This window comes from Anas acuta, chromosome 9, assembly GCF_963932015.1.
Source record: "Anas acuta chromosome 9, bAnaAcu1.1, whole genome shotgun sequence".
Lineage (NCBI taxonomy): Eukaryota > Metazoa > Chordata > Aves > Anseriformes > Anatidae > Anas > Anas acuta.
In genome coordinates this window covers 25137896-25148661 of record NC_088987.1, presented here as the reverse complement: position 1 = coordinate 25148661, position 10766 = coordinate 25137896, and the positions used below count along the sequence as shown (strand labels likewise).

The window sequence follows — 10766 nt, the reverse complement described above, 5'->3', positions numbered from 1 at the left end:
TTGGAGGTCAGTCAAGTCCTCTTTTTTATAACTCCACTATATTCTTGGAAAGCTTATAGAAACTTTTAAAATCTTTTACATTTTCCCTTGTGATTTAACATTCATTCAGCCTGTTATTTTATTGGATTTGCTGTAAACTTATTTTACTTTCACAAAGGATTCAGAAATAAACTCTTGTGAAAAGTCCCTACATGAATATTTTCAAAAGGGCAGCCAAAGCTGACCCCAATTATATTTTTCCTATGATTTGTATGATACAAATGAGCAATACCTGGGAATTAATTATTTTTCTCTTTGACAGCAATTGCAGCATATCCAGACTGCACCTATTTGATAGCCTAACCTACAAAAATAATGATTAAACATCAAACTACTTACCAAATCAGTGTATTCAAGCTACTTGAGGACTGTTTACAGCACAACAGGAGAGAAATAACAAAATAATTTGTCACTGTCGTATCTCTGTTTCTTTTACCTTTTCTTGAGGTATATATATGTTTCTGTCCTGTGGAGTGGGCTATGGTAAGGTCTGTACCTCCTTTAAATTGGAAGCTGGTTATGAGTAGCCAAGTTGGTGCTGAACGCTAATGCCAATCAGGGCTTTCTGCTTCACTCCCTTTTCAGCACCTGATTGCTCAGGGAGCAGCTTTCTGTACCATAGCACTTACTGCCTCTCTTACTGCCTCTCATAGCACTTACTGCAGTGACAGTGATTTAAAATGACTCCAGTGACTCAGACATTTCTTCTGAGTCTCTCTTGAGGCCTGATTACAGTGCGGAGACATAAAGCTACAAAATAACCCCCCACTTAATTTAAGCCAACAACACTGACTAAAGTCAAAGGTGTGGTTGTCTTAAAAAAGTTGTATGTGCCCTGGCTGCCTATGAATGATGGCTCCATTACCCCATCTTTCCAGTTCAATTCAAAGCTAGTCTGGTGTAAAACATGGCAGAAAGGCAATGATCCACCACAGCACTTAAGCATTTCTTATTTACAGTTCCTGCATTGTTCCACTGAAGTTAATGTTACTCTTCTCCACATTTAGACTTATGGGTATGTAGTTTGTCAGTTAGCCCTTATCTGGATTTCAGACTTTTGACACCTCCTGCAATGTTCATGTATATTGTCAGAGCATATTTAAATACAGTTGCAAAATCAGGTTTGTTCTAGATGGAATTTCTAAGTGTAAAGGTAAAGCAAAGAATATACAATGATCTGGATTGGGATAGAATGTCTGCATCATGTTTTAAGGAAAAAAAGTGAGATTAGTCTGACTTTTTTTTTTCTTCTCCCAATATCCATTCTAGCCAATTTTTACATTGCTTTTGTTTTGCAGTCTAATAAATCACAGTTAGCTATGTAGGTTGATGTAATGTTACTGTAATGGTCTGAGACAAGTGCTGGTGTGTTAGTTACGAAGATGAGAGTGTGTAGGCAAGGACTCATTAGTGTTAACTAATGCATCCTCTTACAAAATCACATACAACTGAGAGGAATATAAGTTACCAAAGCCTTACGGCTCATTGCATTGACATAGTGGTCTTTAAGGGAAGCTTTGTGGCTTTTTTTTTTTTTTTTTTTGATTGAACATAACTATTTACTGCCTTCCTTGCTTTTAAGAGGCAACAGTCCCAGAGTATGTTTCTGAACTGAGCTATGTTTTAAAGACCTGACTTTTATATGGAGTAAAAGCCAGATTTGCCTGGGAGTGATCTAAAATACACTCTTACTATGCTGCATCAGCAGTAAAACGATGTGATCCTGCAGAGATATACAGGTGTATTTTTTGGAATCTGTGAGACTTCATAGCACCAATGAAAGCCCTTAACAGCTAAATGAAGTAGGTCTTTGTACTTCAAAAAACAATCAATCCCTTGAAGACCTGAAGGAAAACACAGGTGAGCTTTGTTTTCTGCTGAGGCTGAGAAACACAATAGGTTACAGGGAGAAAGCTGGTGTGAGCAGCTATCATCTCATTAATACATTGTTTCCCCTTCATTTCGTAGTTTCCCTATAGCTATGAGCCCTTCTGATTGTTTGTTTAAGGGTACTTTTTTCTCCAGATTCAGTGATCCTCTCTACCTTCCCATGTGAGAAGGATCTTCTGCAAGGGGAGGATTGCAGCTATTTAATTTTTGCATTCTTTGTTGTATGTCGTATTCTTCTCAGAAGTCAGTGGGTCAGAAGAAGAAGAGAGGAGGCTGCATCTTTTCTGGAGAGCTGCTGAGCAAATTCAGGGGAAGAAATTTCAAGAGTCTTCAGGGACAGTGTGGGCAGACCTGGAAGCTGGATCCTGAATGCTTCGCTGCAGCTCAGAAAGTTGTGGAGACTCAACTGCTAATCATAGAAGCAACTGGCAGCTTGCAAAGACTGTCATACATGACACTGATTTACAAACCCTTTTTAGTTCCATTTTCTCTTATTTTGTTGTTTTGAATTTTCCTTATTAAATAAGTTTGAGATTTTATTCTAACAAGATCTGCTTCTAAGTTCTACTTGAATCTGTCTCCCAGGGCTATAAAGATCTGGCCAAGCACACAACATTACAAAACATTTCCAGAAAACACTGTCCTGGCAATGAAAGAAGAGGAAAGCTGAGGCTCAAAACATAAATAAATTCAAAAGTTGCAAAAGTGAGAGGCCTCATGGAGTATGCTTTGGGCACAAGAGATCTGGATACAATTTTCAACTTCAACATGTTAATCCATTTTGTAATCTACGCCTCCACCTATACACTGGTAGTGTGTTCCACTTCTTTGGCTTTTTTTTTTTTTTTAGTTACTAACGTGAATAGTGCTATTAATTTACTAGTTGACATTCATCGGAAGCATTAAGAAAAATATTTTAACTGTTTGAAACCTTTACAGAGATGCAATCTCCCTTCAGCTTTAATTCGAAGTTGTTGAGTTGGCAGAAGTCATCTCCCAGGTGAGGTGAATTTCCCTGCTTAACTCACCCCCACAACAGGAGGAAAGAGCAGTTTCCCTGCCCTACACTAGAATGTATCTTCCTTTTTGTCCTTTTTTATTGTCATAGCTGCACATTTAATAATTTCTTTTTCCTGCCAAAGTAGTCTTGCCCTACTTTGAAGAATACCAGTTGGGACTGTGGGCCGGTAAGAACACTGACAAACTCAGAGGGAATTAAAACAAGCACTGCAGCACGCACATTACACACAAAAAGAGCCACCTTCAGAGAGCTGGCTGACCCAGCATTAGCTAATGTATACATAAAATAATTAGGATAAAATATTATCAGGATATATGGAGTAACATACCAGATAAACCACATACCAGCATAAATAAATGAGACTTTAACAGTAATAAAGTATATAAAGAAGGATATCTTCAAGATTAGCAAAGTAATGTTATATTCAGTCTGTTTTCCTTGAGGACTCATTTGAGAGTTAAAGTTAGAAAACTAACCCTAATATGTCATCTTTTTTGAATATAGTTTAATTCTTGCGTACATGTGACTGGAATTCTACATGTGACTGGAAAGCGATGTTTTCTTTAGCAATTCCTCCTAACCCAGACAGTTTGCAGTAGAAAATAATTTAAGATATAGTTGATTCTTGGAAGACCAGTTCTCATGAAAGCAGGCCTTCCTACACTGTAAGCTTTTTATAAAGGCACAAAGTAGATCATGGCAGAACTGGGTTGACTTTCTGCACCCTAATGAACCATTACTATAAATGCCCATCGGTCAGTAATAAGTGCAAAGTATGAAAAACATGGGAAACCCTTCCCTCCTCCCCAAATTCCTGTCATAACAACCCACCCCATTTTTATTAAAAATACGAGGATATGTTTCTTACACACACACACAAGAAGTAAAATAAAGATAAAATTAAAATATTAAAATCTCTCCTTTCTTTTAAGGAACAGAGCGAATTGATGCAACAGTTGGCTGTCAAAGAGGAAGGGAACAAAATCTCCATGGAAATAAAATAATTTATAATCTGATTGATTTTGGTCATCATCCTCTCATTTTGTAAACCAACTGAAGCAGAACATAACGTGGAAGCTGCCATAGGGCTCAAGAAAAATTGAATATCAATTCTACAGCTGATAAAAAATGCTCCTGGTGAAGACCTCCCTGGACTAGCAAAGAGCTCCACTTACTGGCAGACGCAGTCACTGAATTATTGCTTCCCACTTAATTATGGAGCCAAAAGTAAGCAGCAATAAATCAGTTACCCAGTCGATCAACCCAGCATAAGGAATTACATTGCTTAAAAGTACCTGATGACAGCTCACATGCTTTCAAATATACTTCCTGCTTTGAAATGAAACTTGTATCATGAACAAGTACATAGAAAAAATGTAAAGTGGCACTTAAGCAAAGTGGCGAATCAGAGTGAAGGATGATGCAAAGCCCACTGGAATCTTTCACTTGCCATCAATAATTCTTGGCTCAGCTCCGATACGAAAGTAAGGCTGAGATTTTGACACTATCGGTAATTTCTTTACTATATCCTCAGACTATTAAAGACTGATACGTTGACATTTACTGGTCAAAAAAATCAATTCAGATTACGCATATATTTTGCATATCCTAGTGTGAGATGAATGTAAGATATAAATTTTTTTCCCTGATAGTGAAATATTGCATAAAAACATGCCCTTTTTTGTTGATTTTTTTTTTAATTACCTTTATTTTTCATTATAACATTATGCTTTTCACCTTTGAAGCAAAGTTGAACATGGATAGTGATTTTATCCAACACTTCTTCAAAAGTACCTCATCAGTGTTCATGTGGATGAACTTACATTTCATGGTGTATAACAGGATATTTTGCATATAATGAATGATCAAAAACAATTTTGTTCTATGCCAGAAGTAAATATAAAAGTATGCTGTTCTTTACATTCATTTCATTAAAAAATAGAATTGATTTTTCTAATGTTTGGGAGGATCTTGTGTAATAACATAGTGATAACACTTCCTAATACTTTCCTAGGAAGGGGATAAGAATGACAAATTTTTGGAAAAATAGCACAAGAACTAGAGCTGAGCTAAAAATATTTTAAAGGACATCAATCATAAACCACTTATGTACTCAAATTATACAACCCTAATTATGCAAAGCACAAACATCACTAAGAGCAAATTTACCCAATGAATTTTACCAAGATCACTAGACAAACATTCTTATTTTTCTGAATAGCTGTCTAAATTGGTTTGACGTTTTGTGGCAAGTTTTTTTTACTCGATCAAGGTCAGACTGTGGAACATTACTTGTACTTCATCCCCTTTACTCACAAGTTGCTTTTTCACAGTGAACACTGATAACCTGGAGTGTTATCTCTATCCTTTAGTCAAAGCACACACCCCAATAAGCAGATTGTCCTGAATGAGTTATTGGAGTAACATGCTCTCAGGCTGAGGAAGCATTTAATGTGCAAAATTCATCAGTGTTCAAAAGGCATGAACTTAAAGATAATTTAGGAAGTGCCATCTTATATTTGTACTCTGATTGCTTTCATCACAGAAGTAGCATGAAGGATTTAGAAAGTTCTGCTCATTCCCTTGCTGTGCTGAGCACTGTTCCTTTTCACTCAAATTACTCACACTTTGGCACATTTTGTGCAGCCTGTCTCGTCTTTTAGTTATTTAAGTTTGGATTTTTCACACACATGTGCTCAGGAGTAATGCCACAGTACTTGAGGTTAGAATCAAATCCACACAGGCCTTGCTTAAATGCACACATGTGAGCTAATAACAGTATTCATTTTGTCTAGCTGGTTTTATTAGCTCCTTGGCAATACTACAGCAAACAGAAAGTTATCCTTCTGGTGCGTCGATCATTGTCTAACAAGAAACACTCATCTTTTAAAAAACAATATTCAAGGAAATAAGCATATAGGAATTAATTTAAGATTTCAAATTAACGTACAGTAAAACTCCTGCTTCATTACTCAGTCTGGAGTATGATCTGGTTTAAGGAAGAGCAAGTACAATAATTATGCAGCTTTCACCACCCAACAGAAGCATGCTGGCAAGATAATAGGCAGTAACATGAGCTTCCTTTATTTGTGGACAGAGAATTGGGAGACAGGTTTAATTATTTTTCCCTACCAAATGTTATACAAATGGCCTCTAGAGGGATCCAGGCTATTGCTTTTCTGCTGAAATCTCTTAAGCATTTTTGTTATTATTACTTCTGAAAAAGTGAATCATTCAACTAGAAATAATGATGCAAACATTTTATATTAATGGGTGATGGAACTACAGAGCTCACAACTTAAGAGAAACCTTTTGAAAATCCAGCAGTTACAAAACATGGAGGGCAAGGTTCACATCCAGTAGAAGTCCAGTCCCAAGCAATCAGTTCACATCACATTGAATAAAACAAAGAAAACCAAATAAGTATCTAGACATTTAGCTGTATATCTGAAACTCACCTGAAGACATGATTTTGCACACTTAGGTTAGGAATGTGGTAAGAATTAGGCTCATGTTTCTGTGGAATGAAGCAGCTCTTGTTTCAGCTCCTAGAACTCTAGGACAGAATTATTTCACCTGGTTTACATTTTTACTCCTATGTTTTTAATAAAGCATGCATATAAAGTTAACCAAAGGGTACGACTTTCATTCTATACTGTCTATATTCTATTTATACTATATTCTGGTTTGACCAAACAATGGACAGGTAGCTTCAAAACAGCTTCAGAATTCAGTCTAGCAAGCTTTTGGGTAGATTCTACCAAATGTGCAATTTGGATGCCATTAAATGTAATTGTAATTATAGGCATACAGAAATGCCTGGATGCACAGGTGTGATATGAAGTCCTCAACATGCTCCAACTCAGTTTGCGGCAACATCTTCAGTTTCATACTCTGCTAAAAGCACATTTTCAGTGTGCCAATCAGAATACTGTATGAAAACACCGAGACAATGTCTTGATGAAAGCGTGGTTTGGCTGCTACAAGCTGAGATGGAGATGGAAAAGGGTAAAAGAAAGGTTACACCAAGGCCACCTTGATCCCCACCCTCTGATGGTAACAACAGGTCACAATTCTCCCATTAGACATGATTTATTGAAACTGGAACCTCTGAACAGACTTCAGTTTGCATAATACAAGATAGTACAAAGGCAGTCCAAAACCAATATGGTCTGCTGAGTTTGAATTTTCATTGAACTGTATTTGTATTTCTCTTGTCAGATTACTAATGGATGTCCTGATAGCATAAATAGTGATAGCACATCAATACAGAACAACAGTTTTGTGGCATAGGCATTTGGTCGGGGTACAGGAGGTGTCAATTCATAGAACACAGATCCACTTGAGATCCACAAAGATATATGCTGTTTCTGACATACCTTGTTAAAAAACATAAAATGCAAATAAATTGTCTTTTTCCTGACAATAATTTTGTAGAGATAATTTTTTAGTATCTGAGAAGTGCTTAAGTGAATAGACCACAAATTCATGTAGAAAAACTCTACAAATTCAGTCACACCTTACATATAAATGAAAGGCATGATCCTCCTCCAGAGAAACCAATGACAGCTTTTGTTTCTAACTCAAAAGACACATTGTGCAGTTAAAGCCTCCTACTGTTGCTTTTTGTTTTAAAATTCAGCTTGAAAATAAATGAAAAACACATTTAATTAAAAGTTCTAATATAAACCAGGCAAAGTTGCCTTATGCTTTATTGCGTGCTTCATATAACATTAGAAAAGCTGTAGAATTAAGTTTCTTCCTCAGGGTAAAATATAAAGCAAACAACCATAAACTGGAATCTAAACAAAAATTTCTCATTTTATCAAGCATGCTACTAGCTGAATTTCTTGATTACTCCTTCTACAATTTAATAGTATAGACCATGAAATATCTTCTGAACCTACTAGCTTCAAAATTGTTAGCCTCCAATGAAAAATGACAGTGTTTTTCCATGCATGGATCAAGTAATAGTACCCCTTACTAAAACAGGAACATTTCATTTATTTTCTAGCTGTTATTCCTACATAAATTTTTCTCTCCTTGTAGTTTTTGGATAGTGTCTATAAAGGAAAAATAATTTGTTTTTCCCTATTTGGAATTTACAGAAGTAGTTAAAAGGTTAGTTTTTTTTTTTTTCTTTCTTTCTTTCTTTCTGGAATTTGAATCATCATTTCTGATACTTAGTTAATGCTATACATATAAATATATGTTCCTCTTGAAAGATTTTGATAAGCAAATTCTAACCATTCCAATTCTAGTGGATTAGTGGATTTTCCCTCATGATCTCAGTAGGAAAAGAAAGCTTTTTTCATGTGATTTTCCAGCTCTACCTAATTAGATGAGACTCTTCACATGTCAGGTTTACGTATCTTATTGTCCACCCCTCATAAATAAATAAATAAATAAATAAATAAATAAATAAATAAATAAATAAAAGTTTACCTTACAGTGGGATTCAGAAACTTCAGACATGTTGGGTCTCTGGTGTGTTCATCCAGAAGTCCTGAAGATCGTTCAAACCCCTTGTACCTTATCGGTTATGGTAGGCTCTATCTTAGGCCCCACATACAACCAAAGATGCAGGATTTCTCACATCATACAGTAGCGTAAATCATCCTGGCTGGAAGAAAGGAGATATAAAATAATTTTTGTTTAGGAAAAAAAATCCTAAAAGTGGAGACCATTATTGTTCTGAATTCTCCAATCTGCAAAACAGTCAAAAAACAGATTCAAAAGCAAATTAATATGCTGTTACTGAAATGAAATTCAAATAATGTAACATCAAACAGCTAATAGAAGAAACAGATCAAAGAATTTACAGCAGAAGAACAAAACTATTCCTCTCCAACCTCACAGCAGAGCTAAGACAATTTTTAGTAGCATGTATATTAATGACCATATATTTTCATTAATGAAGCTCTAAGTGCATTAAATGGCAAAAGCTGTTGGTAGCGCTTGCCTTGTGCATTGCTTAGCACATTTCCAGCACTTAGAAATTACATATGCCAGAAGAGAAAACAAACCTTACAAAATGAATATTCCTTAAAACTGACAGGCACGTGCATATTCATTCAAAGTAAAACTTCATCCACTTCTGAAATGTGAAGTTTTTAGCTGGATGATTTCATACATTTTTAACTCTAAATAGTTACATAAAGTGACAAGATAGTACAAACTGGTCATGAATTCATATAAAATTCACAGATAAGAACGTTTACTGAAAAGTAAACCATTTCAAAGGATTTTTTTTTTTTAAGTATTTACCTCTTAAAGTAAAATCTATATAACCATAAACTGTTTTAATTTCAATAAATGTTTTGCTAAACATATTTTTTTTTTTTGTCTGTTATTTAACTTCAGGAGGAATAAGGACTGCTTGGAGCAAGCCTAATCACAGAATCACAGAATTTCTAGGTTGGAAGAGACCTCAAGATCATCGAGTCCAACCTCTAACCTAACACTAACAGTCCCCACTAAACCATATCCCTAAGCTCTACATCTAAACGTCTTTTAAAGACTTCCAGGCATGGTGACTCCACCACCTCCCTGGGCAGCCTGTTCTAAGATGCCTCCCTTCTTCACTCAGCCATTAACATAACCTCAAACAGAGTAACTGCCAAACTGAATAAATAACGGTATTCTAGCTTTTACCAGGTTTCATCCTTAGAGGTCTTCAAGTCAAATTTTCTTAATACAATTTTTCTCATTATAACTCTTGTTTACTTCTTAGATTTTTTTTTTTTTTTTCCAATATCCAACTCACCTCTACTTCAGATCTTTGCTCAAAATCTGTTAGGGTTTTTGGAAGTTATCTATTGTCTCTTTCCTTTTTGGTTCACGATTTACTATTCACTGTTAACTCCCTTCCCAACGTTTACATGAAAAGTGAAAAATATTTGTTATTGTGTTCCCTTACTATGCAATGGTCCTTCTTGTATTTAAAGAATGTATAGCCTATGCTCTTAAAGATGCTTTGTGATACTTCTACAACCTCTTTATGTATTAATAACTTTAGTAGCTCTAGTTGTCACATAAAATCTCTAGAAAGTAGGTGCTTGTTTCCTGAAAGATTTCAGCATAACTTCTTTTTCTATATTCTCTTATCTTGTCATTATCTATTTTGTCTCCTTATCTGCCTTTTGTCACAGAATTTATATCTCCAGATGAACCCTGAATAGAGAAAAAAGGAGAGACAGAGCTACAATTTCAGAATAAAACCAAGCCTGCAGATAGAAATCTTCCACAGAAGTCTAAGCTTGGTGACATAAATAATGGACAGGAGAAGAACTTTCACATTTCCAGGAGCCCTTTTCCTCAGATATTTAACAGGACTCTGCTGTGCATATAAAGATACACAGCTGAGAACAAGTTCTCTTTCCCTTAAACAAACAAACAAAACATTATTTTGGGCTCACCTGCCACTGTAACTAATCAGTTTCCTTTACCACTTTTTATCCTCAGAGAGGATGAAGTCAGAGTGTGGCAGGTATTGTAGATGACCAGATTGCTTCTTTTTAATTTGGTGTCAAGCCCTAACAAATCTGCAGTATTTCTACCCACACCTACACATGTTCAAAGTTTGCTAAACAAAGAATTGGATTAAAATTTTAAGAGTAGAGATTAACTTCTGGCATTTAATTTGAGCACAGCTCAAATGCTGGAGTTGAAATAGTGCCTCTTGTACACGTATGCAATTTACCACCATAATACCTTTTATTCTCTTTTCATGATCCTGGGTGATTTCTTGCAAAATTCCTTGGCTATTTATTGACAAAGAATTTAATCGCACTACAATTTACATTTCACCTTCCCA

The 10766-nt window shown here is 35.6% G+C and overlaps 1 long non-coding RNA gene across 2 annotated transcripts; it reads right to left on the bottom strand.

Annotated features, from left to right (window-relative positions):
• Positions 1-4309: 4309 nt before the first annotated feature.
• LOC137861318 (uncharacterized) lies at positions 4310-10248 on the bottom strand. Of its 2 annotated transcripts, none has more exons than XR_011099541.1 (3): positions 9717-10248; positions 8396-8573; positions 4310-7329 (listed from the first exon to the last, which is right to left on the bottom strand). It is a non-coding gene; the product is annotated as an uncharacterized lncRNA (long non-coding RNA). The 2 variants fall into 2 exon arrangements; XR_011099542.1 differs by having other exon boundaries at positions 4310-6937.
• Between the last annotated feature and the right edge of the window lie 518 nt (positions 10249-10766).